The sequence below is a fragment of the Euprymna scolopes genome, chromosome 46, assembly GCF_053919585.1.
Source record: "Euprymna scolopes isolate OS-2025 chromosome 46, ASM5391958v1, whole genome shotgun sequence".
Lineage (NCBI taxonomy): Eukaryota > Metazoa > Mollusca > Cephalopoda > Sepiida > Sepiolidae > Euprymna > Euprymna scolopes.
Genome location: NC_136527.1, coordinates 3,515,919 through 3,534,040, shown reverse-complemented (window position 1 = coordinate 3,534,040; position 18,122 = coordinate 3,515,919). Strand labels below are relative to the sequence as shown.

The following is an 18,122-nucleotide window of genomic DNA, read 5'->3' as shown; positions in this document are numbered from 1 at the left end:
CTACAATTTATTGAAGTAACATTTAAATCTCATACTAATTTATATATATTTATATATATATATATTAGCAAAAGTACCCGTCGTTGATTGGGTTCAAAAACAGCCTACAGAAAATGGATTCCGATTTATGAAAGTATGATAGCTTATGAAAAGGAAGGGTTGTAAAAGAGATAGCTTCGAATTTGAGGGTATCAAAACCAAAGCAAAATATGATGAAAGTAAAAATAAAATAGATAAACCCCATAATTTATTATACCATACCTGTTCACACTGAAACACTTATCACAATATTCTGTGGATCTATATTAAAAAAAAAAAAACCTTGTTAAACTTTGTGACATATTTCCATTCTATGGAGGTCAGGTGCGAACGAACAACCCATAATTATCAAAGTATACTTATGCAGATAGATATGAAAAGTCTTTATTAAAGTTTGTGCCTATTTCCATTCTATGGAGGCCAGGCGCGAACGGAGACCCCACAATTTTATTATACCATCCCTATTCAAGGTAAAACATACTTATCAAAGTATTCTTATGTACATCTATATCAAAAACACTTGTAAACTTTTTTTTTAATTTTTAATATATACATATATATATAAAATGAGCAAATAGTTAATAAAACATGTTAAAAACACTTTGAAAAAGAGTTAAAAACATATTTAATCTGAAAAGGAAACACTAGATAAATGGATAGTCCTTAATCCGCGGAGTTTCGAATAAATACTTTCCTTCTCATCAGAGGGTAGGAATTAGCAAAATGCGGGATCGGATTTTGCTTGCAAAAGTATTTGATGAAACTGCAAGTAAGTCAAAGATCTTACTTGATAACAAAAAGTGAAGCAGAGGGAATATGGTGAAGAAAAGGGTGATAACACATGAATGGATAGTCTGGTGTAAGGTAAAGTATCCAATGACGGTAAATTCCAAAAAAAGTAAATAAAATTTCCATTCGCACAAGTAAAATCCAAGGAAATTGCGTCATATATATATATATATACATACACACACACAAACATACATACTTGGAGCCAAATTGAATATTGAAATGGGACGAAACTACATGAAAATTTGCAGGCTTTTTGAAGATTGTAATATACTATGGTTACAATTTTATGACAATTAGTAAAAAAGATATTTTCTAACCGTCTGCCTGCTTCCCACCTGACTACAACTTGGATGTCTTCACGTCCAACGTTAACAAATTCCTAATGAACCGCCCCCTTAAGTAAACACTTCCTCAAATCTCCACACTAATGTAATGTACTTGCAATAACCCTTATCCCTGAGTGGCTTACTGGCCTTGATAAGTGGTGACCACCGTGTAAAAAAAAAAAAAAAAAAAACATACATACTTGTAGCCAAATTGAATATTGAAATGGTCATGCCTTTGGTTCTATGGGACGAAACTACATGAAAATTTGCAGGCTTTTTGAAGATTGCAATATTATATGGTTAAAATTTTATGGCAATTAGTAAAAAAGATATATTTTCTAACCAGTAAAATATGCCTCGAGCGATCATTCAGTCTCGAAAGACAACGGATACACCCTGTAATTGTGAGGCAAGGGTTGTGCAATCCTAAACCACATCTCTCCTGTTTGAGTACAGTGGCAATAAGTCCAGGATAACCAAAAACAATGCTGAGATAAGCGGAGAACACCTACAGCACCTGGAAGCCACAAATGGCCACCCATTTAGTATTGACCAGGTTCAACGTTGCTTAACTTGGGTGATCCAGTGGGAACTCGTGTCAACGTATATAAATTTACCTACATTTGAATAGTATCCTGGCAAGCCAGCTTTAGTTTTACTGCATTGGGTTGAATTTTTCTAAGTGTTTTTTTTTTGTTTGGTTGTCTCCCCTTTGGCCTTACCAGGCCACTAATATAAAAAGCGAATATGTATTTTATGTGCTAAGGTGTAAACACATAAATAAAAGACAAACTGTCAGCAAATTATAAATAACCAATGATAGATGAGACAATGAGCTAGGAAGGGTTAGGACCATAGAGAACACCAGGGGGGTCAGATGTGACCCCAATTTCTCAATTTTGGAGGGCAAGCTGGCATCCATCATTGTATAAATGACGGACAAGGAGAAGTAAACCCACCATGGGGTTCTGTAATTTCAAAACATCTCAGATCCTTCACTAACAAGCACTCACATGTGCACTAAGATACACCGGCGTTGCCCGGGTGTTTGGAGGTGTATGCTGAGCAAAAAAAAAAAAAAAAAAAAAAAAAAAGTAAATTTTTTTTTTTTTAATTTGACCCCTATTATGACCCCTTAAAATTCATAGTTTCGGGCTCAAATCACTTTATTAAGTTAGATCCAGGTTCAAGGAACCTATATCTAAAATTTCAAGTGTCTAGACCCAAAATTGTCGGAGGAGTTTGGTAGAGTTCTTAAAGGTCAAATCGTTGAAATTTGACCCCCTTAACAGCCAAATTTCTGGCTGACACCCGTCACATCGATTTTCCCAAATCTCAGTACCCGGTATTTCAAATTTCGAGTCTATAGACTAAAAATTGACAGAGTTATTGCGTAGGGAAATGTACACAGACAGACAGACAGACAGGTTCACTTTTATATATATTTTGTGTACAGAAAGTTGTTAGTTGAGACAGATCATTGGTACCGTCGGTTTCAAGCCCGATAATAAGGCCCGTTTAAGATATCCATATCAAGCCCTCTTAAGCCAATATTCGCTTAAGAGAGCTTGATAAGGATGCCTTAAACGGTCCTTATTATCGGGCTTGAAACCGACGGTACCAATGATCTGTCTCATCTAACAACTTTCTGTACACAAAATATAAATACACTCTTACAATTTGGATTTTCCTTTTAATTGAGCACTCTGCTGGAATTCTTTTTCAAAAAAAAAAAAAACAAAAAAAACTAATATATATATATATATATATATATATGATTAGTTTTTTATATATATATATATATATATATATAATCTATCATAAATTAGTAATTTAAATTCTAGGACGTGAAATGGTTAAGCTTAAGCCTGACGAAATGTAGCATCCCTCTGCCTGTTCTACAAGTACTTTAACGGTGAATGCACTTGTACCCCCTCGACGTAAATACCCCCCCCCACCCCACCCGACAAGCAGCAAGATCCCACCCCTTTACAGTTGAAATCCTTAGATGTAAGAGAGCCTTCTAATCCAGTAGTTTCTTCCCCAGAACCACTAGACTTTGGAATTCCGTTCCGGGTTCCTGCTTTCCCAACTGTACCGACATGCAGAAGTTCAAGTGTAACATGAACCGACATCTTGTTGCCCAACTCCCCACATAGTACCCCTGTAGATTATGTCCCTGATAGTAGCCCCCTACATCAAAGTGGCAATGTGCCTTGTTTGGGGTGAAAATGTAATTAAAAAAAAAAAAAAGTTTCAAATCTAGAATTAGTAATTTAAATTCTAGGACGCGAAATGGTTAAGCTTCAGCCTGACGAAATGTAGCATCCGGCTGCCTGTTCTACAAGTACTTTAACGGTGAATGCACTTGCACCCCCTCGACGTAAATACCCCCGCCGACAAGCAGCAAGATCCCACCCCTTCACAGCTGAGATCCCTAGATGTAAGAGAGCCTTCTACTCCAGTAGTTTCATCCCCAGAACCACTTTTCTTAGCTTATTTTACTTTTCAGCAATGTAAAGAAAACCAAAGAACATATCAACACTTTATCTTGAAGGAAGACTGAACCAATATTAACGTTACATGTACCATGGGGGTCCACATGGACCCCGGTTAAGAACCATTGATTTAGAGGATTTTTTTTTTTTTTTTAAAACTATTATTATTATTAGGCGAAGTTTGAAAATAAAATCGGCCAGCCAGAATGAGTTAGTGAAAGAGGTTTGAAAGTCGTCGAGCGTTACGATGACGATGTAAGCATTGTTATAAGCAAAGTAAGAAAAGAAAACAACGTTTTAATTAAGCGGGGGAGGGGGGGGTAATCAAAGCATTAAAAAAAAAATCCCAAAAATTCTAATGTAAGGCAAACGAACGATGAAAACAGAAAAACGAACACCTGAAAAATGGCTTAAATAAGCCTGTTTCGATATTAAAATTTAAAAAATCGGTGGATACCCGGGTGTCGCTAAGAATAAGCAAAGTAAAAAAAATAAATAAATAAAACTTTGTTATATATGGGGTGTGGAATTGCATTCACTAGCAAAAGATCTAGCTAATTTGCATATTCTTTTAAACATTCATTTTAATTAATTCCCTAATAGTTTTTTTTTTCAGTTTTCGTATAGGTCATCTTTAGTTAACTCTTACATGTAAATATATTCATGCAGATATTCTAAATGATTTTTGCTTATGTAATATATTTATGCGTATATATATTTGTTTAAAAAATTTTGCCTATCAAACTCCTCTGTCAATGTTTGGGTCTACAGATATGAAACTTCATATATAGGATATTCGAAACCATGCAAAACTTTATATTTCGCTTTTAGCCAGGGAAAATTGGTGTAAAAGTGTGAAAATTAAAAAAAAAAAATGGAATTTGTCAGGTGACGGTCGAACGACGGCATTACGCATGCGTAACGTAAATATTGGTTCATGTTTTAAATTTTAGCCTTGCAGGAAACATGTCTTCATGGGTAGAATAAAGAAATAATGATAAATATAAGGCTGGCACAATCGTAACAATACTAACTATTACTACAATACTATCCAATTGATTGCTGTACACACAATAACCCTTATCCCCGGTAATCATGAAGAGAGAGAGAGAGCCTGTTTCCTGCGTTTGACTATAGGTGGCGTTACTGTCTGTCCACCCAGTTACGGAAGCACAAAATGTATATAAATGGTACCCTTGAAATAAAAATAAATGTTTTTGTTATATTTCAATTTTAAACATGTCTTTTTTTTTTTTTTTTTGCAAACATTTAAGTTTTATTTTTTTTGCAAACATATTTACGTTTTTTTGTTTTTGCAAACATATTTAAGTTTTATTTTTCCAAAGATTTACGTGTTGTTGCTTGTTTATTTTCAAACATTTACGTTTTTTTTTCTTTGCAAGCATAAACTAAATGTTTTTTAAATATTTTTCTTTTAGAAAAGTTTGCTTATGCACTTATTGTACCGCGCTATTTTTTATGAGTAGTTTCAATATCCTTTTTCAAATATAAATATATATATATATATATATATACTCGCGGAAAAGGTAAAATAAGTGCAGAAAAATCAAGAAAGAAGGGGGGGGGTCCATAAAAAAAAGATACGAAAAAAAAAAAAAAAAAACGTTGATTTTTTTTTTTTATTATAAGAACGTAAAAAAATACTCGCAGAAAAACGGTTGTACCCATAAATATGTTTAAAAGAAAAATATAGCAAACACATTTAGTTTATGCTTGCAAAAAACGTAAAAAACAAACAAAAAAAAAAATGTAAATGTTTGAAAATAAAAAAAATAAAACTTAAATATGTTTGCCCCCCCCCCCCCCAAAAAAAAAACATGTTTAAAATTAAAATATAACAAAAACATTTTTATTTCAAGGGTGCCATTATATACATTTGTGCTTCCGTAACTGGGTGGATAGACAGTAACGCCACCTATAGTCAAATGGAAGAAACAGGCTCTCTCTTTCACGATTCCGCACACAACAACCCTTATCCCCGAGTGGCTTCTGGGCCTTGATAAGCGGTGACCACCATGTAAAAAAAAATAAAACAAAATAATAATAAAAAAAAAATAATTATGATTTATTTTCTCTACCTGGCATATTAAGCAATTTTTTTTTTTTTATTTAGCTGGGATTTTCTTTATAAAATATAGCCAGTAGTATTTTGTACGACCAATAATCACTGGCTTTCCCTGCCAGTAGATCTATTGCATTACACTATTCTGAAGAATATATAAAGTCAAGAGGCAATGAAAAGAACGGCGGGTTTGTATTACTGTACACACAGATTCGAAAAAGTTGTCAAAAAACAAATATATAACAAATAAATGTTATCAAAGGCAAGATAAATTACTTTTCTACCTAACTGGATATATTTTTTGTGTTTTTATTCAATATAACATGTTTATTCAGCTCGAAAAAAATGCAGTGTTTACCGATGTATTGGAAAATTCAAAATGGCGGCCGACTCTCTCTTTAACACGGTAAGTTCGGGAAAAGGTGTTATAAATAATAAACTAGACAAAATACTATTAAAAAACCACCGAATATATGTCAAGTTATGTCACGGTAACATATATTAAGCGAATTTCTAACAGTATTTTGTCGAGTTTATTATTTATTACACCTTTTTCCGAACTTACCGTGTTAAAGAGAGAGTCGGCCGCCATTTTAAATTTTCCAAAACACTATGCTTTTCGAGCTGAATAAACATGTTAAATTGAATAAAAACACGAAAATTATATCCAGTTTGGTAGAAAAGTAATTTATCTTGCCTTTGATAACATTTATTTGTTATATATATTTGTTTTTTGACAACTTTTTCGAATCTATGTGTACAGTAATACAAACCCAAGAAATCAAATAAAGTGCTCAATCACGAATGTTAGTGCTAAAAATACAAATATTTATAAACTATATGTACACATATACTGCTGATCCAAAATTCAAGACCACTTAAAAATCTTTAAAAAGAAACCGTTTTTTAAGGATAGATTTTAAACTCTTCCGACTTAAGGTTACCAATACTATAATCTAAAAGGTTATGGAACCAAAAAAGTACATTCCAAAAATTTTATTTAAAAATTTGCATTTTTATTACACATAATCAAAATTATAAGACCAAGGGTATAAATTGTTATATTTACGGTAAATGGATTAGTTCAGTTAGAAATTAGCAATGAATGTGTAAAGGTGTTACCATGCCTAAAGCAAGAAAACTAACCGAAGTTGAGCGCTCTCGAATTCTAGGATTCCATAAGCAAGGTTTGTCACAGCAAGCAATAGCTCAAATTTTCGACCCAAACCTATTATAAAAAGCTTGCCCTATCTCTGAATACCCTTTATGTCAAATTTCAAATGTTTAAACCAGAAATTGTCTGAGTAATTTGGTAGAGACCACAGAGGTCAATTTCTTTTTTTTTAACTTTGACTTCTATTATGACCTCTTAACATCTATTGTTTTGGGCTCAAATTAAGTTAGATCCATGTCCAAGGAACCTATATCTAAAATTTCAAGTGTTTAGACCCAAAATTGGCAGAGAAGTTTGGTAGAGCTCTCAAAGGTCAAATCATCGAACTTTGACCCCTTAACAGCCAAATTTCTGGCCGAAAATGGATTAAAGATTTTCCCAAATCTCAATACCCTGTATATCAAATTTCGAGTCTGTAGACTGAAAATTGACCGAGTTATTGCGTAGGGAAATGTACAACGACAAACAGACACTTTCACAGATGTATAGATTTCAACACGAATTTTTACTGTACATAAAGACAGTTTTCCATATTTCCAAGGATTTTTCAACGTAATAATAGAAGTTACTTTGCAATCTGCCTGCATCATCAGTAGTTTTAAATGATTTTTAATTCATCTCAAATATTAACTCTATGACTTTTAAATTTCAAACCAAGATGGCTGCTGTCTTTTTTTTTTTTTTTGCTCAATATTAATATTAAAGTTCTTAATAGTTTTTAATTTTCCAACCGAGATTGTTGTTATGACCTCTTAACATTTATTGGTTTGGACTCAATTTAAATAATTAAGTTAGATCCATGTCCAAGGAACCTATATCTAAAATTTCAAGTGTTTATACCCAAAATTGGCAGAGGAGTTTGGTAGAGTTCTAAAAGGTCAAATCATCGAACTTTGACCCCTTAACAGCAAAATTTCTGGCCAAAAAATGATTACAAAGATTTTCTCAAATCTCAATACCCTGTATATCAAATTTCGAGTCTGTAGACTGAAAATTGACCAAGTTATTGCGTAGGGAAATGGACACAGACAGAGATCTTGCTGTCTTGTATATTCTTTTTTTTTTTTTTTTTTTTTGTTCAATATTAAATTTCTTTATGGTTTTTAAATTTCCAACCAAGATGGCTGCTGTCTTGTATATTCTTTTTTTTCTTTTTGCTCAATATTAAATTTCTTTATGGTTTTTAAATTTCCAACCAAGATGGCTGCTGTCTTGTATATTCTCTTTTTTTTTTTTTTTGTTTAATATTAAATTTCTTTATGGTTTTTAAATTTCCAACCAAGATGGCTGCTGTCTTGTATATTCTCTTTTTTTTTTTTTTTTTTGTTCAATATTAAATTTCTTTATGGTTTTTAAATTTCCAACCAAGATGGCTGCTGTCTTGTATATTTTTTTTTTTTTGTTGTTCAATATTAAATTTCTTTATGGTTTTTAAATTTCCAACCAAGATGGCTGCTGTCTTGTATATTCTCTTTTTTTTTTTTTTTTTTTTGCTCAATATTAAATTTCTTAATAGTTTTTAATTTTCCAACCGAGATTGCTGCTGTCTTGTCTTTTTTATTCGGTCCGTCCAGCTTTATTTCATATGGGGAGGAATTCGCAATTGGAGAATTCCATCTGCAGAAGGAAAGTTGTCTTTTTTTTTTTTTTTTTTTTTTATTAAAGAAGGGGGGGGGACGGTCACTTATTTATTGAAATTCCCCCCCCCTCAATTATAAATGAAAGCAAAGATAGATGGAGATTTACTTGTTTTATTTTTAACATTTGGACACAAATTTCTAAGGCCTTTTCAAGATATTTTCAGGACTTTTTTCACATTTTCAAGGATGTTTCAAGGTAATAATAGAAATAAGGCCGTTTTAAGGCAAAAAAAAAAAAAAAAAAAAAAAAAAAAAATCACAATTCAAAGACTTTTCAAGTTTGTGCGAACCCTGTAATAATGATAATCGATATCGGCTACGCAATAACTAAAACGGTAAAGGGGGAAAAAAAAATGTCTTGTGTGAGATTCGAACACTGAAAGATGGCATAAAATATTGGAAGTCGAACGCGTTATCGATACAGCCAACGATCAAATCAAAACAAAAATATCGAGCCTTTTTAACATACTTACAGTGTTTATGAAGTCGGCGTAGATCCGGAATAATTCAAATGTCTACAATACAAAACAAAAAACCTTTCAATAAAATTAAAGATATTAAATAGTATAATGATTTCATTAAAAGCTTATCTATGCCTTTTTATTTTATTATCTCTCATGATTGTAAAAAAGTACAAATTAATACATAGGAAAGAATTAGTAAAATAAATCTATCTTCTATAATATAAAAGGTAAAATGTATGCGTGTGTGTTTGTATGTCTGCCAAAAATTTTTGACATGCTATCTCTCTCCCCTTCTCTCTCTCCTCTCTCTCTCTCTCCATATGCTGTCATAATTGTAAAAATATAAAAGTTAATAATCTTCTATATATATAAAAGCCAAACGTCTGTGTGTATGTATGTATGTTTGTTTGTAACGCTAAAACTTTTGAAAGACGGAACCAAACTTGACAAATTTGGTATCATATCGAAGCCCCATCACCCGGATGACAAATATCGAAATTTCACGTCAAACGGACCACTAGAAGTTGGTCAACTGATCAGTTATCTTCGAGGGGGAGCCCCCAAAAAACCTGTCATTATCTATATATATATAAAAGACAAATGTTTGTTTGTAACGCTAAAACTTGAGATGAAAGATTCCTCTCCCCTAAGAATGAAACATATGTTCAATATCTGCTTTTGTTTTTTCATTGTTTATACGGTCCCGAGCAACGCCGGGTAGCCCTGCTAGTCTATAATATAAAAGGTAAAATGTATGCGTGTGTGTTTGTATGTCTGCCAAAAATTTTTGACATGCTATCTCTCCCCTTCTCTCTCTCCTCTCTCCATACGCTGTCATAATTGTAAAAATATAAAAGTTAATACTTCAGAAAGAATGGCGTACGTTTTACTGTACACACAGATTCGAAAAAGTTTTAAAAAAAAACAAAAAAAAAACAATTATATAACAAATAAATGTTATCAAAGGCAAGATAAATTACTTTTCTACCTAATTGGATAAGTTTTTAGTGTTTTTATTTAATGTAACATGTTTATTCAGCTCGAAAAAGTTTTTTAAAAAAACAAAAAAAACAAACAATTATATAACAAATAAATGTTATCAAAGGCAAGATAAGTTACTTTTCTACCTAATTGGATAAGTTTTTAGTGTTTTTATTTAATGTAACATGTTTATTCAGCTCGAAAAACAGTGTTTACCGGTGTATTGGAAAGCTAAAAATGGCGCCCTACTCTCTCTTTGACACAGTGAGTTTGGGTAAAGGAGCTAAAAAAACTTTACAAAATACTGATAGAACCTCGCCTAATATATGTCACCGTGACATGGGCCTAATATATGTCACCGTGACATGGGTTGATATATATTTGGTGGGTTTTTAACAGTATTTTGCCTTTTTTTTTTTTTTTTTTTTTTTTAACTCATTTTCCAGTGTAGCTAGACAGGCAATTTTCTCAAATGAGGATCGAAACCAAACTAAACGGCTGATGTGCGGGTAGTGAATTAACGAGGTTTTGACATTGTGCAAATGCCTAAGCTCGATTTGTTTGCACAAAGAGCACCATTTAATACGCTAATGGTAATTTGTATATTACTTCCCAATATGCTCAACTCATGAAAGGAAGCATTATAGTCGTCCACATACAGTAGAGAGAGAGAGAGAGAGAGAGAGAAGGAGAGAGAGAGAGAGAAGGAGAGAGAGAGAGAGAAGGAGAGAGAGAAGGAGAGAGAGAAGGAGAGAGAGAAGGAGAGAGAGAGAGAGAGAGAAGGAGAGAGAGAGAGAGAAGGAGAGAGAGAGAGAGAAGGAGAGAGAGAGAGAGAGAAGGAGAGAGAAGAAGAGGAGAGAAGGAGAAGGGGAGAGAAGGAGAAGGGGAGAGAAGGAGAAGGGGAGAGAAGGAGAAGGGGAAAGAAGGAGAAGGGGAAAGAAGGAGAAGGGGAAAGAAGGAGAAGGGGAGAGAGGGAGAGAGGGAGAAGGGGAGAGAAGGAGAGAGAGAGGGGGAAAGAGAGAAGGGGAGAGAAGGAGAGAGAGAAGGAGAGAGAGAAGGAGAGAGAAGGGGAGAGAAGGAGAGAGAGAAGGGGAGAGAAGGAGAGAGAGAAGGGGAGAGAAGGAGAGAGAGAAGGGGAGAGAAGGAGAGAGAGAAGGGGAGAGAAGGAGAGAGAGAAGGAGAGAGGAGAGAGAAGGAGAGAGAGAAGGGGAGAGAAGGAGAGTAGGGGAAAAGGAGAGAAGGAGAGAGAGAGAAGGGGGGGAGAGAGAGAGAGAGAAGTGGGAGAGAGAGAGAGAGAGAAGTGGGAGAGAGAGAGAGAGAAGTGGGAGAGAGAGAGAGAGAGAAGTGGGAGAGAGAGAGAGAGAAGGGGAGAGAGAGAGAGAAGGAGAGAGAGAGAGAGAGAGAAGGAGAGAGAGAGAGAGAGAAGGGGAGAGAGAGAGAGAGAAGGGGAGAGAGAGAGAAGGGGAGAGAGAGAGAAGGGGAGAGAGAGAGAGAAGGGGAGAGAGAGAGAGAGAAGGGGAGAGAGAGAGAGAGAAGGGGAGAGAGAGAGAGAGAAGGGGAGAGAGAGAGAAGGGGAGAGAGAGAGAGAAGGGGAGAGAGAGAGAGAAGGGGAGAGAGAGAGAGAGAAGGGGAGAGAGAGAGAGAGAAGGGGAGAGAGAGAGAGAAGGGGAGAGAGAGAGAGAGAGAAGGGGAGAGAGAGAGAGAGAAGGGGAGAGAGAGAGAAGGGGAGAGAGAGAAGGGGGGAGAGAGAGAGAAGGGGGGAGAGAGAGAGAAGGGGGGAGAGAGAAGGGGAGAGAGAGAGAAGGGGGGAGAGAGAAGGGGAGAGAGAGAGAAGGGGGGAGAGAGAAGGGGAGAGAGAGAGAGAAGGGGGGAGAGAGAGAAGGGGGGAGAGAGGAGAGAGATAGAGATAGGAGAAGGAGAGTGACTACGAAAACATCTCTACGACTCCTCAGTGTAGCTAGCGAGATTCTTAACTGTAACTCGTGTCACAGTTTAGAACACGTGTCTGTTGAATAACCACCTTTACATATATATCTATAGATGGGGAAGAGAGAAAAAGGAGTATGAAACCGTCTTAGATGAAAGACAGACAAAAGTAGAAAGAAACGGAGAGGAAAACAAAAAAAAGAAAACGTGATTCAAGAAAGCAAACACTCATTTCACTAGAATTGCAACACGCGTTCGTTTTTTTTTTTTTTTTCACTTTTATGAGTTTCCACTTTTCGCGATTGTCTAATGGAGGCCAACAGCGACAGCAGCCGAAACGACAAAACGGGGAGGAAGAAGATTTCGACATTTTTGCAACATAAAACACCATCTCCCTTTTCTCATAAAATGCAGTTATCCCCAGACAAGTGTTTCGTCGTCCCTACAACTCATCAGCGTGGCTAGACTCAGCGATATTCAAAAACGGAGATCCCCAGGGATTGACCTCCGGTGCTCTACTAACCGAATTACAAACCTAGTTATATATTATGATAATGCGATACAATCTTTCTCGCTATAACTAGGTATGTGCATTTTAGTGGCTGACTCGGTAAGAGACATGGTTTGTCGCTGATAATTTTTTCTTTTTTAAATTTTCGATTACTTTTGGATCGGGGTTAAAAAATTATAGTCTAAAGTTCATCTCAAAAAAAAAAAAAAAAAAAAAAAAAAAAAAAAAAATCACGTATAAATAAAATGCATTACGAAAAAGATCGCTTTAAAATTTTTGTGAAATTATTTCCAAGTAAATTAAGTTAAAGTCTGAAAATAGTGAATTAATAAAATAAATGTATTTAACTTTTGCTAAAAAAAAAAAACAGAAACAAAAAAAAACACACACATGGCGGCAAAGTTCAAAAAAGTATGGAAGCACACAAAAAAAACACATGGCGGCAAAGTTCAAAAAAGTATGGAAGCACACAAAAACATCAACATGCATATCTGAGAATGACGTCAGATGGTTGGAAGGAGAGAGGAGGAGGAGGAGAGACAAAACCGACTGGTTTTCATTTTTTTTTTCGTTTTTTTCAGAGCCGTGCATCCATACATACCGATAGTGAACGTTTACATAATTTTCACAATTTTTAACTAATTATTTTTTTATGTTGCTGCTTTAAAATTCTTTCAATTTTATTTTATTTTTTTTGAGATCATATAGAAATTATATTATGCTGATGATTACACGTTCATCCATGCAATGAAAATATTAGAATCATATTTATAAAAATTACGCAAACTTAAAAAAAAAAAAAAAAAAAAAAAAATTGCTATGGTTTCTAATTATCTGAAACTAGCGGGGGTACCCGGCGTTGCCCGAGTGTTTGTTTCCGGGACGGGGGGGGGTTTAAAAAATGTTATGGTAAGTAAGTAGGAAGGATCAAACCCGGAGTCATGAGTAAAAGTAGGAAAATAAAGTGTGAAAAAAAAAAAAACAAAAACAAAAAAACATCTGCAACGTTAACAGTTCGGCCACCAAGAAAAGTCCATTCCAGTTGTTTAGGAAAAAAAAAAAAAAAAAAAAAAAAAAAACGACTACGGTAGGTCGGCGCTAACGTGAAAATATGTGAATTGTCCAGCACGCTAACCACTATGCCACAGAGCACTGCAGCTTAGTTTAGTGATTTTAAATAACTTTACATGAAAGAACTATGAAGCCAAACCGGTGTTCTCTTCTCAACTGTTCCTTGTGAACGATCCCCAAACGGTGTTAAGTGGTGGCAGGGGGAGGAGGAATTTATAAGAGAGAAAATATTTTACCACTTCCATTGATCTTAACCGATTTTGGCCGTGACTTCTCAGCAGAAAAAGTATCGAAATCTAAGATTATCGAGGAATTTGAGAAATAATAAGCCTATAACACACCTCATATTGTTCTGCCGTTTGTGCATATTATATTTGCATGAATATCTTGATTTTTAATCCTATTAAGGTCAAAATCAGACGGGAAAAAATGAGTTCATTTTATTTATATAGAGATATATATATATATATGCATATCTATAATCGTGACACCCTGCACTGAAGATTCCCGAAAGGATGAAACACTAGTGTCTGTAGGTATTTAATAATTATTATAGTAAAAAAATAATTATATATATATATATATATATATATATATATATATGTGTGTGTGTGTGTGTGTGTTACAGAAACATGTATGCACATATGTAGCCATCAATGTTTGTATAAATAAATTTCAGATATTGTTCTGCCGTTTGTGCATATTATATTTGCATGAAATATCTTGATTTTTAATCCTATTAAGGTCAAAATCAAACGGGGGAAAAAAATGAGTTCATTTTATTTATATAGAGATAACAAGGGGAAACTTGATTCCAAATATTTATCATATGTTATATTTTCTCTCTTGTTTTCATACATAAAGTAAATTGTATAAGGATTATTTGATACTGGGGATATTCATAATCGTAAACTATTTTCCCCCAAAGAGGGGGGATATAACATGAGAAATATTTGGAATCAAGTCTCCCCTTGCTGTTATTTCAGATACATTTGAAACCATAGCAGCAAGTTTTAGTCTTTCCCCTCCGTCAAGGCCAAAGGTTTCCGGAAAATACATATCTCTACGGGTAGCCAAATTAAATACTATCATCACAGATTTCGATGACAATAACAATATGGGAGTGTGAAATATTCGTTGATCATCATTCAATCCCGGGCAACGTCGCCCAAAGATATACTGAATGAACTGAAAACAAATTTTCTTACGGAACTTCCGCCTTACTTACGACAAAAATGCTAGTTTTATTTTGGTGTCTTAAACCCCCCCCCCCTATTTTTTGATGAGATTATGTTCGAAAAAATAAAACTTTCGTCAATTATTGTCAATTTTAATTAAAATAAACATCGTTTCCGAAACGACCGTACACACAAGTTGATTTTGTTTGTTTTTCCTTTTGAAACTGATAATTCACAATTATAAAGTTTTTTTTTTTTTACTATATATATATATATATATATATATATATACTTGGTTTTCACTTGATACAAACAACTTCCACAACAATAAAACACATTAAAAACTACCAATCACTCTCCCAAAACCCTTACATCCGACGCCGGTATATAATCCATCCCATGTACCAACTGTCAACAAGCGTACATAGGTGAAACACAGCGAAAATTGAAATTAAGACTTTACGAACACAGAAGAGATATAAGGAATGGTAACGCCCTAAATGCACTCTTTTACCATTGTGCGGAACACGATCACTCATTTAATTTAGATCATGCGAAAATTATTAAATACGTGATAGATAGAGCTAAAAGAAGACTTTTAGAATCAGCACTAATATTAAACACTAATACTATTACGCAAAGAAAAGGCTTCTACCATTTAACCCCTAGCATAGGGAAAATAATAATCAAAGAACAAAATATCAAAACAGATCCTGGTTAAGCGTTTTTCCTTAAATATTTCAACAAAATGAATAAGTTTAGAGAAGAAAAAAAAAAAAGTGTACGTATTTATTTAACGCATTTTTTAAAGTGTATATATATATATATATATATATATATATATATATATATATAGACATTGAACAACCCAACCTTCCACTACACACACACACACACACACGTTTGTCCTTCCCGACATGGGTAGGATTCAAAAACTTCTTTTTTTCGTATGATCTATGACTTTCTTTTGCATTTTTACTTCATAATCCTGAAGATGTCCTCTGAAATAAAGACGAAACGTTGATTATTTTAATAATTTCTTCCGTTTTTCTATTTTTCTCAAAACATAACACACACACTGATAGCAAAACTGAATATTGAACTGCTCATATCTTCGGCTTTATGGAACGAAACATGAAATTCGCAGACGTTTTGAAGATTATGATACTATTTTATGGTTAAAATTTTATGACAATTAGTAAAAAAAAATAACCTATACTTTCAAACCAATAAAATATGCCCAAATTTGCCTACATTTGTATATATAGTGTCCTGGCAAGCCAGTTTCAGTTTTGCTGCTTTGGGATGACTTGGTTGTCTCCCCTGTGGACTTTCCAGGCCAGTAATACAGGGTTAGGATTACTAATTCCTACCCTCTGATGAGAAGGAAAGCATTTCTTCGAAACTCTGCGGATTAAGGACTATCCATTTATCTAGTGTTTCCTTTTCAGAAAAAATGTTTTTAACTCATTTCACAGTGTTTTTTAACATTTTATTAACTGTTTGCTCATATATATATATATATATATATATATATATATATATATATATATATATATATATATAAATAAATAAAATTCTTAAAATTGAGCACTGTCTGGGGAAATTTAAAAAAGTCGATCAGCTTGTGTGCGAGATTGAGACTTCCTTTGTATTAAACATTACGTTTCATTAATGTTTAAATTTCCTTTTGTTTCGTGGCGATGAATGGTGGCCTGGGGGATATGTTCATAGCTAAAGAAGTCAAAGTTGGTTTTGTTGTGAGGTTTAAATCCTTTGACGTTGATCTCCTACACCGATTATTGAAGGTATGAAACCCTAGTGTCTGTAAGTATATATATATGTGCGTGTGTGTATGTGGGGCGGAAAAATTTTAAACAAAGGGCAGATAACTCCTTTCGGTTATCTTTCAGATGCAAGGTTCATTGTTTACTTGCGGTTTTAACGATGTAAGATTCCGTTGTACGGAAGACCAAATCGGCCAAAATGTCTATGATGTTTTTATTGGCGCTTTTCTTCGCATTTTTAATAACATATTTTTGCACCATTTACAAGTTTTTTTTTTTACAAATATTTTTTTTAATACTGTAATAGTAAAATAAAGATACATTTATTAATTATACGGAAAAAGTATCTCGTAATGTTTTCACACGAGATTTGTTTCCTGTTGATTTCTCTTTTTTTTTTAAATATTAAAATTGATTTACTATTTAAAGTGATTTTAACGCCTTTAACATGACGGAGTTTACAATGAAAACCAAATTACCGTTAAAATTAAAATAATCTTTATTAGAAATTTGTAACAAAATAACAAAATTATAAAACTATTAGATTAAAATTGAGAACTTTTAATTAAACAACGTGAACATTTTATAATGAGTGTTTTCATGAAATGTATTTTTAATAATAAAAAATAATAATCTTTATTAGAAATTTGTAACTGAAGTTAGAAATCAACAGGAAAAAAATCTCGTGTGAAAACATTACGAGATACTTTTTTCGTATAATTAATAAATGTAACTTTATTTTACTATTACAGTATTAAAAAAAATATTTGTAAAAAAAAAAACTTGTAAATGGTGCAAAAAAATGTTATTAAAAAATACGAAGAAAAGCGCCAATAAAAACATCGTAGACGTATATTATCATTTAAACAGTATATCAATTTAAATATTTAAATTCAGTAAATAAATTTAAATATTTAAATTATGGCCGATTTGGTCTTCCGTACAACGGAATCTTACATCGTTACAACCGCAAGTAAACAAGGAACCTTGCATCTGAAAGATAACCCTCCTTTCTTATAAGCGCCCAGGGAGCGGAAAGAAAAAATAGTACAGAAGCGCTAGGTGTGTCAGAAATTGTGAAAAATAGTGAATAATTCCACTCCATCTTTCCAAGCTTATAACTCCTCGAAAAATGTAATTCAAGCCCTAATTTTTTTTTTTCAATTAAAGGAGCAAGGACCAAGGTTCCATTAAAAATCACCCCCCCCCAAAACAAAAAAACAAATAACGTGGTTTAAAAAAAAAAAAAATGGTTTTAAACTTCAAACTTTACAGGTAAAATTCTAAAAAAACACTACGTTTTTTTTTGTTTTAAATTTGAATATATTATTTATTGACCTTTTCTCTTCAATTTGTGAGTAAATTAATTATTTACTTTTTGGTGAGTAAATTAATTATTTACTTTTTAATAGAAATTTGAAAATGGGGAGGGGGGGCATGAATTAAAAAAAACAAAAAAAAAACGTTTGTCTAAAATATTATATTCGGTTTATTGGAAACATAAAATTTCACATTGACCCTGAAAATATAAAAATAGAATCAATAGAAAAATTTTGATAGATTTTTAAAGTTTAAAAATTGAAAAATATTGAGTTCGTAAAATTCATTACTATTTAAAAAAAACAAAAAAATATTTCTATTACTTTTAAAAC

The 18,122-nt window shown here is 33.3% G+C and overlaps 1 protein-coding gene across 2 annotated transcripts in view; it reads right to left on the bottom strand.

Moving 5' to 3' along the window:
• Positions 1–18,122, bottom strand: part of LOC145271347 (uncharacterized) — a 131,337-nt gene that overhangs the window by 36,204 nt on the left and 77,011 nt on the right. For both annotated transcript variants that reach the window (XR_013865830.1, XM_080126891.1), the window contains exon 2: positions 9,026–9,067. The gene's annotated coding sequence lies outside the window, so the exon portion shown is untranslated. The remainder of the gene's footprint in view (positions 1–9,025; positions 9,068–18,122) is intronic.